The sequence below is a fragment of the Notamacropus eugenii genome, chromosome 5 (genome assembly GCF_028372415.1).
Source record: "Notamacropus eugenii isolate mMacEug1 chromosome 5, mMacEug1.pri_v2, whole genome shotgun sequence".
NCBI classification, from domain to species: Eukaryota; Metazoa; Chordata; class Mammalia; order Diprotodontia; family Macropodidae; genus Notamacropus; species Notamacropus eugenii.
The window spans coordinates 39049411-39065055 of NC_092876.1; the positions used below are offsets into that span (position 1 = coordinate 39049411).

The 15645-nt window shown below is 39.4% G+C and overlaps 1 protein-coding gene across 4 annotated transcripts in view; it reads left to right on the forward strand.

Annotated features, from left to right (window-relative positions):
• Positions 1-15645, forward strand: part of PRDM16 (PR/SET domain 16) — a 635076-nt gene that overhangs the window by 303479 nt on the left and 315952 nt on the right. The window lies entirely within an intron of this gene.

Here is a 15645-nt window from a genome sequence, read left to right on the forward strand (position 1 = left end):
TCTGTCTCCTGACGTTTACTAGCTGTGTGACTAAGTCGCTTAGTCTCTCTCAAGCTCAGTTTCCTCATCTGTAAAATGAACAAGAGGATTGCACGCGTCAGATGACATAGGATGGAAGCCTGCCACCATTAATATTATTCCTTAAGCCTGTCTCTGGAGCCAAAGGTGCTTTCCTTGGGTTCGCATGATGAAGCGACAAAATGAGGCTCTCCTCTCCCTTTTGAAGGAGCCCAGCTGACTGCACACCTAGGAGAGAAGCGAAGAAATCCAGCTCTGCCCAAATAGGGGGAACAAGAGTGTTGAGAGCCTGTCAGGACAGTGACTGTCCGGTGTGTCCAGGGCATGGTGGCCAGGACCAAGGGAACCCAAGGACTTCCCTCTGGGTGCCCCACCATGGCTTAGTGGAGAGGACATTTCCTGAGGTGTGAGGACTCTCACAAAACAATGGAAAACCTAGAGACCATTTGACACAATCATAGGAGAAATTTGGAGAGAAGAAATAAATTGAAGAAAAAATCATGCAATCAAGGCAATAAGCGTTTATCAATTGCTTATCGTGTGTCAGGCACTGGGCTGAATGCTAAGCAGCCAATGAAAGAGATCCTCTATTGCTCTGCCTCAAAACTCCATTGTCCCTTTCTTAAAGAAACTTGCAATCTGATTGCAAACAGCTCTGGGCAGACCAAATGTAGACAGAATGAAAGGGGGGATAATCGAGAGAGGAAAGGCACTCAGATTAAGGGGAACTGAGAAAGATTTCATGCAGTCAGGGAGGAATGATGACAATCCCCTTCCTTGTCTAAGGTTACTGGCATGGCTGGATAGAAAGGATCATATATTTCAAGCTGGGAGGCACCTAAGAGGTCATTGAGACTATTTGACAGATGAGCACTGAGACATAGAGAGGCTTGAGACATTGCGTCAAGAGGTACAAGTTCAAATCCATCCTTATATGTTCATTATCTATGTGACCGTGAACAAACCACTTAACCTTTGTCTGCCTCAGTTTCCTCATTTGTAAAATGAAGGAAGTAATAGCACTTACCTCCCAGGATTATTGTGAGGAATGATGTAATATTTATAAAATGCTTACTAAATCTTAGGGTGATATTTGAACAAATGTCATTGGTAATAGTAGTAGTAGTAGTAGTAGTAGTCACAGCTAATAAAAAATCTGAGGCAAGATTTGAACACAGATCCTCGGGTGATCTACTCATTCTATCATGCTGCCTCCTACTGTATTCCTCTATCTTAAGGAAAGAGCACCAGTTCTCCTCAAAAAAATTAGGTAAATCACTTAGTCTGTCTTAGCCTTTGTTTCCTCCTCTGTACTAAGTCCTCAGATGATCTGTAAAGCCCCCTTTATCTTGAGTTTTTATAATGTGGCCCCTCCTGTTTGCACTGGGGCAGGGTTTAAGAATGTGAGTCAGTATTATTGATCTGTTCTATCTCATTAAGTCTAAATGAGCTATCGGCTTGTTAACATTAATATCATCATTTTTAATTGCCAATCTGGCTTTTGTAAGAGAGAAATGAAATGTCGTTTTCTCAGCCCTCTGCTTTTCTTATCTACTACCCAAGAGTCAGAGGAGACCAAAGGTTAATGTGTTACTTAGGTCTTTTTCATATCTTCAATGTCCCAAGTACCTAACTTTTCCCTTTGCTTCAAGCTAGGGTGACAAACCCAGGTCAAGAAGTGTACCATGCACTGTGCTAAGCATGGAATTAAATGAATAATTTCAATTCAGGAACATTTATTCAGCATCAACAAGGCTTGGAGTTGGTACAGCAGAGATGGTGTGATGAACAGGAAATTGATGATTGCTGCTGTTCAGCCTCTTTGTGACCCCATTTGGGATTTTCTTGGCAGATACTGGAATGGTTTGCCATTTCCTTCTCCAGCTCATTTTACAGATGAGGAAACTGAGGCAAACAGGGTTAAATGACTTGCCCAGGGTCACGCAGCTAGAAAGTGTCTGAGAATGGATTTGAATTCAGGTCTTCCTAACTCCAGGAGCTCTATCCACTGTGCTGTAAGACCAAATTCTACCATAGGTAGGAAACTCATAACGTTGTGACTCTGGGAAGGCCATTCAACCTCTCAGCATTAATTGCCTCACCTGCAAAAAAAAGGGAATAATAGTGCCTATTCCACAAGGTGTGTTGTGAAGATCAAATGTTCTAATATTTGTCAGATTCTTTGCTAACTTTGCTTACAGCACTACATAAATGCTAAATATTATTGTTCCCTGCCCACAAGGAGCTCACATTTTCCTTGGAAAACCAAAATGTTCACAAATGTATATAATTATTACAAGGTAATTTAAGTAAGGAAATTGATGAGAATTCCCCTAAAGCTCACTTTTGGTAAGGAATGTCCATAAAGGAGTAAATTATCTTGATAATGATCTGTTTCACTTTAAAGGATGGAATGTTAATGAGACTCCATAGCATATGCAAAACTAAAGGAGGGAGGGAGCGAAGGAGATAGAGCCTATTATTATTTTTATCCTGACTTATTAGTTCCTCTAAGAAAAGAGTGATTTAGGATCAACCAACAAAGAATAAAAAATGCAAATGAAAAATCTGACCAAGTAAAAAGAAAATGTTCCAATCACTCTGAATCTGGAATATGGGAGGATGACAGGTCCATGTTTCTGTTGAAGCATGAGTTGAAAGTGGGGGTGGGCAGGATGTGAACTGGATAGCTTTTTATATTGTGAATATACATGCTGCGGATTTGCAATGTGCATTTTAGAAAAGGAATCATGCCCTTGCTATACTCAACTGGGTAAATATTTTTCTTAGGAGAGAAGAAATAGACTTCATACATTTGGTAAATTTCACTGGAAAGAACTGAGAATTGTCTGTTTCATTATAAAAGCTTAAAAACAGTGTCGAAATCATTTTGAAAATTCATTTCTCTAGCCCAAAACAGACTGTCTTGTATGTGCATGTATGTGTATGTTTTTTAAATAAATGGCCATAACTAAATAAATATTATCCCACTCCTGGTTGACACTCAAAGAGGTTGTGTCAATACCAATAGTCCTTTCCTGGGGCAGCAATGGTATTTCAGCCTCTTAAATAATGGCCTTTCATGTTTCAAGTTAATACTAACAATGAGATACATCTCAGACTCATGATAAAGCTGTTTTTCAGACCCAGACATTCTGAATGCTATGGTTCTGACTGAGTAATAGAGAAAGCAGTAGTACTGGGTTCCAAAAGTCCTTGGTGGTGAGAGATGTCTGTCCTGGCCCCAAAGATCTATTTAATCGAATTCATTGAAATGTATACTATGTGCTTTCTCTGTGTCAGGCACTGTACAAGGAGTTGGGAATGCAAAAGGAAAAACAATTCCTTTCCTCAAGGAGCTCATGTTGTACTTGGGGAGGGGAGTAACAGGGGAGGAGAGAAGACAGCTTACATACAGATAAAGAAATATAGAGTAATCTCAGTAGGGAGAACTCTCTTAAAGTTTGAGATTATTTTTTTTAACTTCAGTACCTAGTTCACAAGCCCCCATCGGTGTGGTTCTCCATGACCGTTGGTGGTATCAATTAGTCAGCCAGGCTTAATTAGTTTTAGAAAGGGGTATTTACCAAGATGGTAGAATAGGAACAATACATATAAGACATCCCCACCAAAAAAAAAAATTATGGCACACTCACTCTTATGTACATTTTCAAGCTTAAAGCATACATGGCAAAGAGGTATACAACTCTTGGAAGTCCTTTTGTCGCTGACTTCAAGATATTTCCCTTAGGGATAATGTAGCTTTTTTCTAATAACTTTGAATCTACCTGTCTCCATCATGTCTACTCTGTCCTTGGATCCCAATTTAGACATAGCTATCAGTGGTTCTGAGGATATTGCTAGGATGCCATTGGAAAGTTCAAGCTCATTTGGACTCTTTGAATCTCTCAAAGTACTTTTCTGGCTGAGAGGAATAGGAGAAGAAGTCTGAAATAGAGGCCAAGAACAAGGCTCTTCTCCACCATCACAAAAAATTCCTTTTCAGGGCTTTCTCTGGAGGCTTCCACCACTGTGTCAGATTCTTGAATCCTCTGGTCCTGAACTGGCTTTTTACTTATGGAAAACTGACATAGAAGGACCAAATCTCCTCCAGCAATGTGGGTACCCTGTAAAATACCCAGTGAACGCCTCTCCAGTTCATCTATTGACTTTTGAGGATTTTTTGCATCTAGTAAAGGCTTTGACTGACTGATTGATTGATTGATTGATTGGAGATGTTCTCAACTGATTAGGTCATTACTCTTAAGTGTAGGTGGAATGATTGATTGATTGATAGATTGATTTAATGGACCCTACCTTTACATTTGCTTGATTGGAATGGATTGAATTGAGAGTTGAAAACTTTGTCCTAGTTATACCTCTCTAATAATAAGGCCAGTATGATCCACCAGAATCTTTCTTCACAATAAAATAGAACACAAATAATTTGTGTTAGAAGACCATTTTAGTGGTCACCTTGCTTCTAGTGGGTAAGCCAAGGTAAGTAACAGACCAGGATCAAGCCTTAGAATGATTTTCCTGGAGAAGAGGAGATGTAGTGGGACCATAACAATAGTCTTTAAGTATTTGAAGAGTTGACATATGGAAGAGAGATCTGATTTCTTCTCCTTGGCCATAGAGGGCAGAATTAGGAGGCAGAGACAGATTTTTGCCTTAATGAAAGGAAACTTTCCAAAGAGACATGTCTGAAAGTAGACTATGATGCTTTGAGAAGTGATGGGTTATCACTTCCTGGGGAATGTGGGATAGAGAATTCCTGTTCAGGTATGAGTTTGGCTAGATGGCCTTGAAGGCTGACTTTGTGATCCCATATAGATATTTCCCTTTGCTTCTTCTTAAGGTCCTTATCTATAAAATGAAATGCTTGGAAATGCTTTATATTTGGACACATTGTGGTTTTACATAGCTCAAGATTTTTTTTTTTTAAATCTCAAACTCTGCAGAAGCAAGATCAATCATAAAGTAGTCGTGCTATTTTCATGAAGTGAAAACTTTTTTTAAAGAGCTCAATGAAGTATGGTTACTGGGAGAAAGTTAATCCTACAGAAAATCTATTTCTTGGATCAGCTTCTAGCCAAAATGTAAGAGATTCCCAGGTATGTAGGATGAAGGTCTGACCACAGAGGGAACAGAAGCCAACCCATGACCCAAGATGAGCTGTTCTATTGACTTTTAGTCATCGCTTCTTCGTGCTCCCAGGCAGAAATGATTAATGCCCTGGGCCAATATGTTTTACAGTATGCCACCCTTACCAAGGAGAAAGGTGGATTTCAGACTTGACAAATGTTTCTTCCCACTTGATCAGACAAGCTTGCCTTCTTCTCTGTCTGGGCCACTTGGTGACCTAGAGGAATAATTTGTCCTTCCCAAATGTTGGTTTTGGGAATGAGAAGCCTGGAGATCCTCTGTGGGAACACTCTCCTTTGCTATCCCATGTACTTTACTCATGGATAAAAGCAGTGACTCAGGAGCCAGAAGACTTAGATATACTATCACCTTACTGTGTCATCTTGGAGAAATCATTTTCCTTTTCCCACCCTTAGTTTCCACAGCTACATAAAAAGGAAGTCAGACTGCATTATATTTTTTTTCTTTTTTTAATCTGTGACTGTTTAGGCAGAGGCTACAGGGGACTGTTTTATTCATTTTACCTAGCATAGCACATTAAAGTGTATATAGTAGGTGCTTAATAAATACTTCTTGATTTCGGTCTTCTTAAATTAGGTCTGTGGCTTTCTGGAGAAGAATAACCAAATAAAAAATTAAAAAACAAACCTGACTTTCAGATAGCTGGATGCTATAGAACCTAAATATAAGTCCCAAGTCAGTAAGACTTCGGTTTCAAGCCCACCTCAAACACTTACTTAACTGTGTGCACTAGCATAAGTTTCAGCCTCAGTTTTCCCATTTCTATGAGGATCAAAGGAGATAACAGAGAAAGCTTTGCCAACCTTTAAGAGCTACTTAAGCATTAATGATTATTGTAATGTTCATTAAAGAGAAGTATTTGAAAGGCTACCACATGGAAGAGCATATCAGCCTTGTCCTGTTTGGCTCTGGGAGTAGGAGTGTGGAAATAGAATCATGGGATTGTAGGTCCCGTGGAGTTACCTGCTGGGAAAAGTCAAAAGCCAAGTCTCAAAGGTGGGCTGGCATGAAAGAATGACAATCTGCATCTTTAGAGGTAACCCTACCATGAAACATATATCTATGTCTATACACACATACATAGACATATACATACATTCACATATATGTGCACATGTATGCACAATATACACACACATATAACACATACATATTCAGTATGTAATATTCTATCGGTAATGTATTATACACTAATATATAATATAATTATATATTATAATATTGTGATCTAACATAATTGCATATCATAATGTGCTATGATATATAATTATATATTGTATTCTATATTATGTATACTTCTGACAATATGGGGAGACTAGGTTTTAAAGTATTGATGGTCTTTGCCAGCAAATGGTAAGCCAGCCAGTGCTGGTGCCAAGGGGCTAAGCTAGAGATCATAAAGTGGTATTTCAGAAAACAAACCGCATTGGCCTGGTTTGAAGCTGAGACAGAGAGCCTACAGAAGCAGGGGTGTATTTGTGTATGTATATGTGTGTGTCTGAGGGGAGCAAGTGTTTTTTCACCTGAGGTCAATGCTAGGTGAGGAAGCTCTGTTAAAGATATCCACACCAAGAGACTCTCAGGCCCCCAGCACAGTGTGGGTGCCCAGAACAGCAACTAGCCCACCATAACTCAAGTAGGCTATTAAAATGGCCACTTCCCCAGGTACTTTTTTTAAAATTTAATTAATTTATTCTTTTGTTCCATTTTAAGTTCTAAACTCTCCCCCCCACCCCAAATTCTTGAAGGTGGTCAGTTCTTGAAAATCTCATGCATACGATAAGATATGAAGTAGTGAGCTCATTTTAAAAAATAGTTTTTCTTAATATCTTTTGTTTTTCCATTACCCATATTTTCATTTCTCTTTTCTGGGAGCCATCCCTTGAAACAATGAATTTTTTAAAAGGAGTTTTTCATTGTTGTTTTTTTAAAAGCAATTTAGGAAAATGAGCCAATATATTAGAAACCTCTAATAGTATGGGTAGTATCCCACATCCATGTTTCTTCCACCTCTGTGAAAAAGTGATGGGCAGTATCTCCTTATAACTCTTTTCTGGGATTGAATTTCGTCTTAATGCTTTGATAGCATTGGATTTCCTCTGCTTTGTTGTTTGCCTTTGACTGTTTTTCTGCTTCTGTTTATTTTACTCTGCATCTGTTCTATAAATCTTTCCATACTTCTGTGACTTCATTTTGTTGGGAACAAATAACATGATGAAGGGTAGCTAGGTGACTCAGTGGATAGAATGCCAGCACTGGAGTCAGGAAGACCTGAGATAAAAGTCAGCTTTAGACACTTCTTAGCTGTGTGACCCTGGGCAAGTCATTTAACCCTTTTTGCCTCCGTTTCCTCATTTGTAAAATGATCTGGAGAAGGAAATGGCAAATGGCTACAATTTTTTTTTGCCAGCAATGGAGTCACAAAGAATCGGACGTAACGGAAATGTCTGAACAGCAATGAAACATGATGTAGCAGATAAGGACATCAAAGATGGTATCGATTCAGCTTCCACATTGGGATGAGGCAGCATGGTGTCCTGGAAAGAAGCCTGAACCTGGTGATCACAGGACCTGAGTTTGAATCCTGGCTTTTGCTGTTTACCAGATTCATGACTTTAAGTAAGCTCTCTAGGTCTCAGGTTTTTCATCTGTAAAATGGGGATAATAATAGTGTCTACTTCACAAGGTTGTTATGAGGATTAAGTGAGATCATAATTGTAAGATACTTGCTAGAGTGCCTGGCACATAGTAAGCACCATATAAATCTTAGCTATTATGGTATTATTACAAGATTATAGTGTAGAAGCCATGGCCAATTTGTTGTTTCCTGAAGTAATAATTCAGTAACAGAGAACATAGCACAGGAAGGGAGCTAGGAATCCCTCTTCTTCCAATCTCTTCATTTTATGGAGTTTGAAAGTGATTTAAACAACTTACTAGTAAATGTCTGAGGTAGGATTTGAACCCAGGTCTTCTTAACTCTAGGTTCATGCCCCCATCTGCTGCACCAAGATACTTATAACAAGTGCCAAACTAATTGCCTTATTCTAAGTGTGCGCCTACCCAAGACCACATTTCCAGGATCAATGACAACTGAGGCCATGTTTGGGGATCATGGGATCATAAATTTAGAGATGGAAAGGAACACGGTTGGTACCTAGTGGAATCGCCTCACTTCACAGGTTAAGTGACTTGCCCAGAATCACAGAGCTAGTGAATGATTTTGAAAGACTAAGCAATTCCTTTGGAAAGCAGGTATGCTCTTACTGGAGACCTGGAGGAGCTAGTGAGGATCATGGGATCTTGGATTTGGAACTGGAAAGTACTAGGGAGATCAGCTAGTCCAAATCCCTAATTTTGTAAAAGGAAATGAGGTCCAGAGCAGAGAAGTGGCCATCAGAATTGGGATAGGAGCCCAGATCATCTAACTATTGGTTTCAGTTTCATGGTTTACCCAGGGTTATCCTCATGGCCCTGGGATGTGGTTGTTGTAACTCTGGTTATCCCCATTATGGTGACTAATTAATAATAACTGAGGAAACAATGCAAGCTACATGATGTATTAGCAAAGCAGGCAAAATAAAGGAGGTTTTGGACTGACTGAGAAGTCCATTGACCTATTTATTATGCCTATTTTGTTAATAAATCATATAGGTCATGTCGTACCATTTAACAGATGAAGAAACCAAGTCTCAGAGCCACATGTCCTCAATACCTTTCAGTGTTAGGGATACACTTATCGTCATTCTGAACATTCACCCAAAGGACAGACATTGAGTTCTAGCCCGTGTTCGTTCCTGCTAGTCCCAGGGAACCATAGGGACCTGAGCCATCCTGGGCACTGTGCCCTGTGGATTGACCCCATGAGGATGAGCCCAGCCTGTTGTCAGGCAAGCAAGGAGCTGGGCAGATTGTCCAGGCCTATGAATGAAAAAAAGAAGATATTTTATTTGAATTGAAGAAAAAAGCTGGCTTGCTCATGACAGACAAGCCCTTTGTTTTGATCAATGCATAGAGAACACCACTGACCTTCTCTCCAGCCGGAGATGATCTATGCAATTCTCACATCAGAATAGAGGGAGCCTGGAGCCTGACTCATCTCCCACAAGAATAGAAAGTGGCCTCTATTTGAAAGGAAAAGATGATCACTCAGAGATGAGGAAAAAACAGCCTCAGAAACTTTCCATTCTCAGGATATTTCGTGCCTCATGCCCTCTGGCACAGCGGGTTAGAAAACACATGAGCCAGGGTTTCTGAGACCTGGATTCTACTCCTGGTTCTACCACTCAATTCACTATATGACCTTGGTCGAGTTACTTTGTGTGACCTTGGGAAGCTTACTTGACTTCTCTCTGCCTTAATTTCTTCACTACCAAAATGAGAAAGTTGCACTAGGTGATGACAGTTAATCCTTATTGGTGTTTTAAGGTCTGCAAAGCATGTATTTAATTTGATCCTGGAAATAACCTGGGAAGAGAGGTGTTATTACTGTGTCTGTTTTACAGAACAAGAAACTGTTGTTCAGTTGCATCTGCCTTTTTGCGATCCCATTTGGGGTTTTCTTGGCAGAGATACTGTAGTTGTTTGCCATTTCCTTCTCTAGCTCATTTTACCGATGAAGAAACTGAGGCAAATAGGGTTAAGTGACTTGTCCAGGGTCACACAGCTAATAAGTGTCTGAAGCTAGATTTAAACTCAGGTCTTCCTGTCTCCAAACCCAAGACTCTATCCACTGCACCACCTTGCTGCCTCTTACAGACAACAAAGGCTCAGTTAATTTAAGTGACTTGTTCAGAAGTGCTTAAGGTAAGATTTGAACCCAGTACTTTCTGATTCCAAATCCAGCATTCTAGATATAATTCCAACATTGTTTTCCTGACCTCTATGGTCCTTTCTGTTGTTTCTTGAAGGTCACTTGGAACATTCTGGGAGTCTAAACATATATGCCCTCAGGAGATGTCAAATCCTATACATGGGTATGTGTGTGTGTTCACTGTCCACGAGTTGCTAAGCTGTGACAAACTGGTAACTTTCTCCATCACCCCCACTCCAGAACAACTGTAAGCCTGGAAATCCTGTTTATAGAACCACAGGATCATGGGGGATCTTAGATTTAGATCTGGAAAGAACTATAGAAACCAGTTAGTCCAACCTCTTCATTTTAGAGATGGGAAAACTAAGACCCATCAAAATTAAGTGACTAAAGCTCATGAGATCTTAGATTTCAAGTTGGAAGAGATCTTAGAAACCATCTATCAACTACTCTCATTTTACAAATGGGAAAGTTTATGACTTGCCCTGTACAAAGGCAGGATTTGAACCCAGGTGTTTGGACTCCAAATCCACAGTTCTTTCTACCATACCACATTGTCTCTCTTTTTGCGTCATCTTTACTCTAGTTGGCTCTAGAAAATCCCAAATCCCCAGGAAGACTGAGTCAAGAGAGAGAGAGCAGGAGCAGATTCAGTCAGGCCAGCCTGCTCAGTAGTCTAATGTTGTCACACTGTTTCGTTGACCGTTCTGTTCCATCTGGATTCAGGGCATTACCCTAGTTTCCAAGGTCAGTTTAGATCTGCTGGAACTTCCTGGTGTTCTGTATGCCTTGGAGAAGAGACCAGTCTGGAGGTACCGGTCATTGGTTGGATAAGTCATAGTGCTAAGGAGGCTTTATACCATTCCAGGGGCTATTTGGAGTAGAGAAGAAGGTAATCCAAGAAAGTAATAGAAAACAAAATGTTTGAATGAAAACAGTAGGCTACCATATGTCAACCAAGAAGAATTTATGATCTCTAGTATGGATTAGGCATTGTTCTAAATGTTTATAGATAGAGACACAAGGAAACAACCCTTTCTCTTAAGGAGTTAATAGTCTATCAATATGAATCAATTCAATAAGGATGATACTATGTGTCCGGTCACAAAGACAATCATCAAAGATTCAACAAGTTCACAAATTGCCCAATATGGAATAATGTATAGAAAACATTCACAATGTTGCTGAGGTAGGTGGTGGCAGGTGAGGGAAGTAAAGAACTGGGGGAAATCAAACTGTGAAGGGGGCTAGGGATATTTGTTTTGGGATGCATTGGGCAGCTAAGTGACACAGTTATTAGAGTTGCTGGACTTGGATTTAGGAAGTCTTAAGAATGAATGCTGCAGACACATCCTATCTGGGTGATCCCAGGAAAAAGTCACGAGACCTCTCAATATCTTCCACATCTGCAAAATGGTAATAATAATAGCAATAAATAATAATACTTTCTTTCTAGGGTTGTTGTGAGAATTAAAGGAGATAACAGGAAAAGTGTTTTGCAAATCACAGAGAGATAGAGAGATACATGGATGGAGAGATGAATAAGAGACTAGACAGATAGATAGATAGATGATATGTAGATAGATAGATTGACAGATCAATGGCTGGATGACTGCATAGAAAGAGAGAATAGAGAGATAGAGCAACAGATATGGATATATAAACATACAAACAATGATTATTATTTAAACCCAACAAGCTCTTCGATCTTTCCCCTACCTCCTCCCAATTCCCATGATAGTTTATCTGGGCTCATACAATAAATGGGTAACATTACTATTTATGTAAGCTCTTTGTGATCTGTCTGAGTAATATAATCAGTTTGGGGTTAGCTACAGCTGGAGCATGCCAGTTTGTAAACTGTGTCTCAAAAAGATTCACATGGTGTCCCTTGAAATATTCAGTATTTTGTCATTTGAGGCTTTGCAAAGATTTTTATTCATTCCCATGCCCTGGCCTGATTGAGGTTCTCTGACCACTTTTAGGGGTGTGGCTTTTGGTGTGTGTGGGGGTGGGGGGAGTATTTTTTGGAGAGGTTCCAGAAAACAAGACTCAACTGAGTTCCTCCTTAATTGGAAACCACTGATCTCCAACCAGCTCTTCAAAACGCACAGGTCTCTCTATAGTTGCTAATGGAGTGATTACTTTCTCTTAGCTGAAAGCAACGTGACAGGTTAAAAAATATATACAGTACAAAATCGGATGATACCCGAAAGTATCTGAGGCAGTAGCAGGGCTGTGGGATGAGCTGTTCAGCCCTGCATTCCATCCTTCCATGGCATTGCAAAGGGCACGGGGCACAGCCCAAGTGAGAGTCCTCAAACAAGAGAATTCTTTCTAATGAATGCTCTCCCTTTGTATCTCTGTTTAGTTTCTCGAGAGGCTTCAGAATGCTGCATTGCAGCCCCCTTGGGGATTTGCAGCAACCACTTGTTTCTAAACAGCTAAAACTGTTCATGGGGTCCAGGAATAATACGTAGAAATCATGGGTCTTTGCTTAAGCCAGACGAAAGGGTCCTTGTGGTACTGGCTCCCATCATCACCAGTTATTATCAATTTATTTTTTAAAAATAAATGTTATTCCTATCTTTTGTTTTTCTATTAGAGTCATTTCTGGATACAGAGCCCACACATGCCTGACCTTAGTCTCACTAATGTCAAAAATCTCTTCTTGTGACAAAAGAAAACAGTTAATCAAAGTCAGTGACCAAGTCTGACAGCATGTACAATATTCTTCACACTCAATTCCCCATCTCTCTGCTAAGAGGAGGGAAGTGTGTTTCATTCTTTCTTCTCAGGGTTCAAATAGTTCATCATAGTTTGGTCCAATTATAATGGTCTTTTAATGCATATGATTGTAGTCATTGTGGAACTTGGGGGAATGGGAGAAGTTAGATCAGATGGCCGCTGAGATCCCAGTCAGTCTAAAAATCTATGGTTTAGTGATTCTTCTTTTAGTTCTCTTTACATCCCTCTGTATCAGTTCAAATAAATCTTCTCAATGCTTCTCTGAATTCCTCTAAGACTCATCTCTCTAGTCCATAATGATGATGATGATGATGATGATGATGATGATGATGATGACAATGAGGATGATAAATAAATACTCATAGTCTCCAAATTACATGGAACATGAGTTTTTTGAATCATTTTTAAAGTTATACCTGATTTTTTGTGACCCCATGTGTGGTTTTCTTGGCAAAGATACTGAAATGGTTTGCCATTTCCTTCTCCAGCTCATTTTACAGATCAGGAAATGGAGGCAAATAGAATTAAGTGACTTGCCTAGACTTACACTGCTAGTAACTGTTTGAGGCCACATTTGAACTCAGGAAAATGAGTCTTCTTAACTTCAGGTTGGCACTCTATCCACTGTGCCACCTTGCTGCCCCTTGGTACAGATGACTCCTTCCTTTTTTAACATCTTAAAAAAACATATATGACCATGAGTGGGATCTCTTAGTCAAAGCATGCATTTGATCACTTCACTCACATAATTCCATTTTCTTCCTTATGGTTCCATCCGCATTGTCATAGTGTGCCAGCTTTCCCAGGGTCCTATCAACATTAAATGTTTTGGGTTTTGCCCTTACTATTTAATATAAATGGAAAGTTTTCTTCTTCATGACTCCATCCTAGGTGCCATGCCTTAGGGTACTAGATTAAAAGCTTTCGTATGAAAGTTTTCACCTCAGTTTGATGTCCTAATATTCCTCTTGGATCTTCACAAATGCAGCCATTTCTTTGACCCTTGAAGGAGTGGTATCTGGGTTCCAGGATTAGATAATAGGCAGAGTTCTCTGAGAGGCCGGGTGGCCAGGCTCATTCTCCTTTCAGAAGCCCAGAAATTTACCAAGCATTCATCCAGGATTCTCTGGCTTTTTATTTAAAAAACGAAAAGTGGCAGTGACCTATCTGGGTGGGGGCCAGGGGACAGGGTTGGGAAGTAGCTTGCTGAATTAAGGGTCACTGGAGTTATTGCCTCTGGTTTTGTCTCTAAAAACTCAGCAACTCCACCACCCACCTCCACCAAGGCTGACCAATAAAAATTGCATGGAATAGTTTATTATGAACTACTTAACCTCCTTCATCTCTTGCTGTTTTCCCTGCAGAAAATGTTCCTGTTTCACTGCTCAGGGTGTTCACCTTTCCTTCTCTGTTTGCTTTCAGATACTTTCCAAACCGCAATTTCGGGATCTATTAAAAGAAACATAAAATACCAAATTGGTTAGAATTCTTAACATTTAAAATATGACTTATTGTTATTACAGCTGAGCTAAGACCAATTAGACGACATTTTGGAATTTGGTCTTTCGGACCATTTCACCCGGCCTCTGTGGGTATTGGCCGTCTCTTTTAAAAGTGTGGTTTTCAGGGGAGAAAGAAAAAAGAGGGACCCCTGAATTTGCCAGGATTTTCTCATTTTGTTTTCTTAATCTTAGTTTCAAGCCCTGGTTTTTATTCTTACAGTAACAACTTGACAATTTATGCGTATGTGTGTATACATAGCACCTTTAATCCAAATGGGCCTGAAAGTGCTTTATAAGCTAAGCAAACTGACAAATTAACTGTATAAATTGGATTTGCCCATCACAGAAATGCACCAATCCACCTTTACAGTGGATTGGTAGGGGTAGTGTGGAATGGAGGATAGAGCATCGGACTTAGATGCCAGGTCAAACTGGACTCAAATTCTGCCTGTGGCACTTGCTAGAACTTTGACCCCCAAGCAAACTACTTAAACTCTCTAAGCCTTAGTTTCCTCATCTGTAAATGCTCATAATAATCCTCCTATTGCTTCTCTCCTAAAAGTATTATGAGATTCAAGAGATTGTTTGTGAAAGGTTTTATATATTTTGAAGTGCTATGTAAATGTTAGGTATCATTATTAATTATAATTGTCAACATTATATTTTAATTATTAATAAGTATATTATATAATACATAATGTCATAATATAATTATTACATTTATAATTAACAAGAACCACTAGCTACATCATGCCTTATTTTAACTGAAGACTTAAGCTTGAAATGGCTGTTTCTAGGTAGAATAAGAAATGAGATATTTGAAATTAAAGATTCAGTCAGAGCTCTTCTTAATTACCTTTAATGAACTGTCACACTGAGGTACTGGTCTAATCTAAAAGGCGCATTTAAGGTAAAATAGTTTAGCTCCATTATTTTACAGATGAGGAAACTGAGGCACAGAGAACTGAATCAGTCAATCAACAAGCATTTATTAGGGACCTATTATGTGCCAAGCACTGTGGGAGGTGCTGAGGATATAGAAAAATAAAACAACTAACCCCTGTCTTCTAAGAGCTTTTCCTCTTTTAAGGGTCTTAACCTGGAGTTTATGGACTCCCAAGCAGTCCTTAGCAGATAGATCTCAAGGGGTCTGTGAAGTTGAATGAGAAAAAAAAAAAAGCTTACATTCATTAACCTCTAAATATAATTTAGCTTTTGCTTCATTCATAAAAAGCATGATTCTGAGAAGGGCTCTCTAATTTATCCTGACAAGGGAGTCTATGACACAAGAAAGGTAAGAAGCATCTGTTCACTTTCTATCAAGGGTAACAATTTATGAACCTATGAGTTTACATAAAATATGTGCAAGGTAATGAATGGGGAAAAGTGATCTCT